This window comes from Pundamilia nyererei, unplaced genomic scaffold (genome assembly GCF_000239375.1).
Source record: "Pundamilia nyererei isolate P.nyererei 1_Seehausen unplaced genomic scaffold, PunNye1.0 scaffold00014, whole genome shotgun sequence".
In the NCBI taxonomy this organism is placed as follows: domain Eukaryota; kingdom Metazoa; phylum Chordata; class Actinopteri; order Cichliformes; family Cichlidae; genus Pundamilia; species Pundamilia nyererei.
The window spans coordinates 3417862-3425099 of NW_005187415.1; positions in this window are offsets into that span (position 1 = coordinate 3417862).

The following is a 7238-nucleotide window of genomic DNA, read 5'->3' on the forward strand; positions in this document are numbered from 1 at the left end:
ATCTATCTATCTATCTATCTATCTATCTATCTATCTATCTATCTATCTATCTATCTATCTATCTATCTATCTATCTATCTATCTATCTATCTATCTCCCCAAAGAACAACAGGAAAACAGGTTAATACAGAAATGAACCTGAAGCAGGCAGCATGTTGTTCAGCAGAGGGGAAAGAGATTCTTGGTAAATATGAGGATGTGGTTAGCTTAGCATTAAGAAGTTTCACCCTTTTTAAAAACAAACAAACAAACTTTTTTTTGCCATTAATCAAGCAAAATAGCATGGCAATCAGTGAGCTTAAGGAATTCTGATTTTTGTTATTTTGGACAAAGCAAGGTTAGAGAATGTGACATTACTACAAATCCATCCATCCATCAGCCTAACTTAGCAGACCCAAATCCTATAAGATCATTGCCTACATTTAAAATGTAAATTAGTAGATTAGCTTATCTTGTAGTAGTTAGTTTTCTTTTGTAATTTATGGTAATTTTTTAGTTGGTGTAACTTCTATTTCTTGTAATTCTGTGATCCAAAGGTACATGTATGTTTATATTTCATATGCACGTTCCAGCATGTGAGCATGATTTACAACTCACGATTAAAGTGCATTTAATTTCAATAAAGAGTCAACCAACTGACTCATGAAGTACTGAAAAGGATTTGAAACATGCATGATGCCTTAACTGCTGTGAGAACTGCAGCAGCTGCTGGCTCATCTTTGAAGCTGATTTGAGTATCCATCCTGATTTTGTGGTATTGCTTGCAGCATCTGTATCACAGCTTCTCTATCTGCTTTGTTCATGGCCACCATGTCTACAGTATATCTTCCAACTTACTCACACAGCAAAGCAGCTTTTTACTGCTGTCATCTCACAGACAGAGGAATGTCTGTCCTGGCTAGATAAAAACAAACAAACAAACAAACAAACAAACGAACTAACAAACAAACAAACAAACAAAAAAAACTACCCCACATTGATCTTTCTCCACTCAGAAAAAGCCAAAGTTCCCTTTAGCCCTTTGCTGGATTTTATATTGGTTTCACTGTTGCCAGAGGGGGATCTCTATCTGCACATCAGCTGTTCTACAATCAATTTCTGCCTGATCCAACTTGGACAAATTTTCTGCTGGATTGTATTTATGCAGACACACCTGCGTCTGTACTGTGCTGTGCGAGCAGCGTGTTTATAGAAGACTGTAATAATGCATTCATGAGGTCATCAATTAATCTGTCACTCATGGAATGAAAACAGCCAGCCGTAATGATCAGTGTACACAGCAGATCGGAACAGACACACCAGCTCCCACACGAGATCTGAATATAGAAGAGGCGAGGCAGGCTTTGTAGGTGACGTTATGAGCCACACACTCACACTTTTCACTCACACAGATGTTAAGACAATCTTACACACACACGCGCACACACACATACATGCACGCACGCACGCGCACGCTCTCACACTTCACACTACTGTTTCGTTTTTCCTGGGAGGTTGTTGCCAAGGCTCAGAATGAGCGTGTTGATTGGCCGCTCCTGCTCCTCACCGTAGGAATTCACCAGTTGGATTGGCTGGTTCCATAAAGGAAGCTTTTCTTGATGTTAAGTTGTCTCTTTCTTCACCATCTGCTGGATCTTTCATTACGCTCATTATCTCCATACACTGCCCCTCAGTTTGATTTGCTCAGCTTCACACTAGTGTGTCTCTCCCCCCCCCCCAATCTGAATAGTTTTATTTGTAGCAGGTATTCCAAGGCGAATAAAGGAAGCTGGCTAACAGTTGTTTTTCTTTATCCACATTATCATATGAATCATGAGCCTAGTAAGAAATGATCAGAGCAATTTCTTGATTCCCTCTAGTCTTTGACTGGCTGAGATGAAGAGCACACACAGTGCGCTGTGGTAATATACTGTATACACAGCACAAGGACATAATCACGAACCAGATAGAAAAAAAAATCCTCTGTAGACGTGCAGCTCACACAGACACTTTACCCGTCTGTGGTTTATATCTGTTGATAGGCACCAATGACAAAATATGTCCTCGGCCTCAGGGTTAGCGTGATTGGGTGTGTGTGTGTTTGCCTGTCCATGATGTGTGTCTGTTGCATGACTGCAAGCATGTGTGTGTGTGACTGTGTGTTTGCATGCCTCGTGCCTCTGGCTGTGTGTGGCTGTGTGAGCGCGCTGCGTTGGATGCACTGAATTAAACAAGGTCGCTCAGTGCAAGGCTGACTGCTCCCTCGAACACACATGCAGCTAGGAACCATCCCTATGTACAGAGACGGTATAGCTCTTTAAATCCCTGCCACTCCAACATGACCAAAGGGATGAAATGACATATATCCTCAAAATGGCCAGTGTCTCTGTACACAGATGATCATTTAACATTTTTTCCAACTTTTCTTTCGTCTGTCGCTCTTACTTACCCAGAGCTAGATGAGTGAATTCACCTCTCATGTCTGTGTAGTAAATATGAGGACAACAAAGACATGATCAGCGTAGTTTAGGATAAATATTAAAAAGATAACAGTTACACTTACCAACACCTCTGCAGTAAAGATATTAAACTTTTTTGGCAGCACTGTCACACTAGAGAGAGAGTTAATGAATATATCTTGCCATTTATAGATAGAGAGCTATCTTTTTTTAGAATATCTTAGTTTCAAATATAAAAAAAAATAGTTGAAGCCATTTTTGTGGGTTTTTGATTTAAAGGCCTGAATGCATCCAGTCTTAAGCCCCTGGATGCTGCTTATCATTTTGCCCTTATAGGCTTATTACTGGTGACATTTATAGTACTCATGATTGGATCCTAAATGAAAGATTTGGGTGATTTTCTGTGTCTAAAATATGTGACAGGCATAATATCATTGTTTATCTGAGGCTCTCAGTGGGAAGCTGCCATTCTTACATCACTTCTATACTAGACTAGCACTCCAGGCCAGTTCAAGTGTCAGTCCAATGTCAAATGACTGGCTATCACAGCAAGTCTGTACTGAGACTGAAAAAAAAAGAAAAGCTTTTAGTTTGTATGCTCCAGTCATCAGAAACCCTTTTAAATAAACCCTTCAAAAATAAATGCTCTGGTAACTTTGCTGAATTTCAATTTTGTATCTGGAGCATGTATTAATAACTGGCTGTATTTTATCTGTACCAGGCCCATTTCTTTAGTTGAATGCTATGTCAAAGATAACACAGTTAGTCAGGTATAAAATAGTAATTTCACACTAACAAGGTGATTCTCAAAGAGCTGTTAGTGGAAAACTTGGCACATCTTAGGATGGCATGTAGTTTGTCCTTAATAAAATTGAGGAAATTGGACAACTGGACATACATACAGCGAAACTCAACCTGGGAATGTCAACAGGAACACAGGAGTGGATTAATGAATGAGTGAATGGCAGTAAGATATATATTTGATGAAGAACTATGAAAGCTAAAATTTAGACCAAATTATACTTAAAAAGTATGATGAAACATGTCTAAATAAGAAATACATAAATAAAAATAAAGTTTACTTTATTTTTTAAAATTGGAACAATTTGCATCAATAACTGACCATGGTGATTACTGCTCCATGCACACAGCTATACAGGATTCAGGAATTGAACCATCAGCATTCTATACTAACCATGCCTCCAAGTAACAATTATAACTCCCACCTTGAGCTGAAGTTGAACGCTGACCCACAGAGTTCAAAAGTAAATGGTCAACAAGGTGAGCTAATCAGCAAGTAAAGTTATAATACTTATATCACAGCTAAAAACAATCTGATTGGTTCTCTGCCACTGAAAGCGTGGAAGGTCTAAAGAACTATCTACAGGAGATCAACAGTGTCTGAAAATTAAATCCTTAAGAAATGGGAAAGAAATCCAGCAAAGACCTGATAGAGGACCTGGCATCAGATTTGCATTCACCTGGAAAACAAGCGATTAGCAACAGGTTCTCCTTTTAGCATGATAATGATTCCAAATGCACCGTCAATACAGTAAAAGCATAAATAGATAGAAATACACACTACCAGTCATCGATTGGTCTCCCCAGAGCTTGGACCTCAACATTGCTGAAGCAGTGTGGGCTCATCTTGACAGAGAACAGAACAAAAGGCAGCCAAAATCCAAAGAAGAGCTTTGAATGTTCTTCAGGAAGCCTGGAGAACTATTCCTGAAGACTACTTAAAGAAATTACAAGTAAACCTGTTTAAGAGAACTCAGGCTGTGTTGACGAATAATGGTGGTCATACCAAATACCGACTTTCAGCTATCTTAGAATTATATGAACTGTTTTGGTTTTTTGGGCTTTTTTTTTTTTTAGCCTTGTAAGCTCTACATCCATGTATGTTTGCACTTGTTTCAATAAATAACTGCACCTTTTTCCCAACTTCTGCACATGTTCAACATCAATGTAAATGAAACACAGGCCTCTATGAATGTTTTAGTTTAAATAAATAAAATACATTTTGCGACCCCTCTAGAGGCCCCAGCAGGTGAAAAGCTGCTGGGTCATATGTGCGTTATTTTACATTTCCTGAGAATGAGCGTGCAGGAAATGTAATTAAACTTTGAAGCAGGATGTCTTTTCACCAAAACTACACAGACTGGCATACCGCCTGTGCAGAGTGCAGCTGTGAGATGCACGTGGCCGCCAACAACCATCATTCTCCGCCCCTCTCAAACAGGCAACCTTATCTTTATCGCTCTTTCCCGTAAAAGACGAACTGTAGAGCACAACGTGAGAAGAAGCCAATTATTATCGGTTAGCGGTACGCCATATATCTGCCACTCCTTTTACTTGGCATTCAGGGTTCAAATGCATTCTATCATCATTTTTTACAAGGGCCGGTGAATCCGCTGATGTTATTTATAGGCAGCTGTTTTCCTTTCCATCAGTGCTGTCACCCTTCGCGTATTTGCCGCTCCTCCTTCTTCACCTCTCCGGTGACAGGAAGCTGGGTTTAATAATAGGAATCATTCCACTTATTTATTTATTTATTTATTTATTAACTTTAAGTGCTTGTATTGTGGAGTATGTGTCTGTACCAGAATATGCAATGAAATGCTTTATGTTGCACCTATACATCTTAAAATGCTGCACAGGAAATAAAACTTAAAATGCTTGGTTTATGAATATAATGTCCTCATAAATCCTACACATATGGAAATAAATAGCCTAACATAAAAAACTCTCAGAAGCAACCTGTCATCTGTTAGATATAGCACAGGATCAGTGAACGTACATCTGACAGCTAAGATATTCAGTTAAACATGTTAATAAAGGACTGCGTTTCTTCTCATTTTTCATGCCTCCTTTCCTCCGTGTAAGTGGAAATCTAAGCAGCATGTCACCTGAATTTTTTGCCTTGTTAGGAAAAGATACTTCTAATGTGAATTTGGCTCATGCTGCATCCTCGCTATGTGCATTAATATCAAAGGATCTGATAACGTACATTATCTACTCATTATGTTTTTTTTCTACGGGGGGTAGAGTCCTCCGTTAACACACTAATACACACTTTCCCAGTAATATCGCCGGAGAATGCTTTTTTCCTTTTCTTTTTTTTTGATGTATTTTTATCTGTTAATAGGTTTAAGGAGGCAGTAGCTTGCTGGGCACATATATGTGTATATATGTGGCATATATATTTGTACCGATCAGGGTTTAGCAACGTTTTATAAGATCTGCACTCACACATTCCTTCATAACGAGATTGTCTAGTTTTAGCTGAGATTGCCCTTTCGCACCTGGAGAAGAGAGACACGTATGTGAGGATGCTGTTTGTAGATTACAGCTCAGCATTCAATACCATCGTTCCCTCGAAGCTGGACAGGAAACTGCAGGATCTAGGACTGAGCAGCTCCCTCTGCAGCTGGATCCTTAACTTCCTGTCTGACAGATGCCAAGTGGTCAGACTGGGCAGCATCACCTCATCCCCCATCACACTGAACACTGGTGCTCCACAGGGGTGTGTACTGAGCCCTCTCCTGTACTCACTCTACACCTACGACTGCACGGCCACTAGCAACTCCAACATCATTGTGAAGTTTGTGGACGACACTACAATGGTGGGTCTTATCACCAAAGGTGATGAGACGGCCTACAGGGAGGAGGTCAGCGCCCTGACCCACTGGTGTCAAGACAACCATCTTACCCTCAACGTCGCAAAGAAAAAGGAGTTGATAGTGGACTTCCGGAGGTGCAGAGAAGTACACACCCCCATCACCATCAACGGCGCTGCTGTGGAGAGAGTGAGCAGCTTCCGGTTCCTTGGTGTACATCTGGCTGAGGATCTTACGTGGTCAGGACACATAAACAAAACAGTAGCGCCTCTTCTTTCTCAGGAGATTGAAAAGATTCGGCATGAGCCCCCACATCCTCAGGACCATCACCACCTGGTATGGCAGCAGCACTGCCTACAACCGCAAAGCTCTCCAGAGAGTAGTGCGGTATTCTGAACGGATAATTGGAGGTGAGCTTCCCTCCCTACAGGACATCTACAGGAAGCAGTGCCTGAGGAAAGCGGGGAGGATCATCAAGGACTCCAGTCACCCCAGCCATTAACTGTTCAGACTACTTCAATTGTATTTTTACACACCTCTGTGAAGCTCGCACACAAGAATTTCACTCGCATGTACTGTACCAGTGTACATGCACATTTGATGTGACAATAAAAGTGATTTGATTTGATTTGGTGGTTGGTCAGCTAAGTAGGGTGTGGTAGTGAAAATAACTTGCCTACCCAGGCTAAGGATTGGTGTTAATATATGCTCAACATGCCCTTGCTGTTACCAGGTTTGCTGGCCTTTAGCTTCAGAACGACCTCAATTCTTCATGGCATAGATGCAGAAAGGTGCTGACATGATTTGAGCTTTGTGACTTGGCATCTTATGCTTGCATGCTGTTTACACCAAAATTCTTACCCTAACATCTGAACGTGCCAGAAGAAACGGTGACTCATCAGACTTGGGAATGTTTGCAGTCTTCTCCTGTCTAATTCTGGTGATCCTGTGTGAATTACAGTCTAATTTTCCCTTCTTTTTTTTTATTTTTTATTTTAGCTTGCAGCAGCTGACAGGAGAGGCACCCAGTTTGGTCTTCTGCAAGTGGAGCCCATATGCTTCAAAGGTTTGACACCAACAACCATGCTACATTCAAAGTCACTTAAATCACATTTCTTCCCTTTAGATCACCTTTCTTGAACTTGAGCGGGTCGTCTACATGCCTAACCGCATTGGTTCC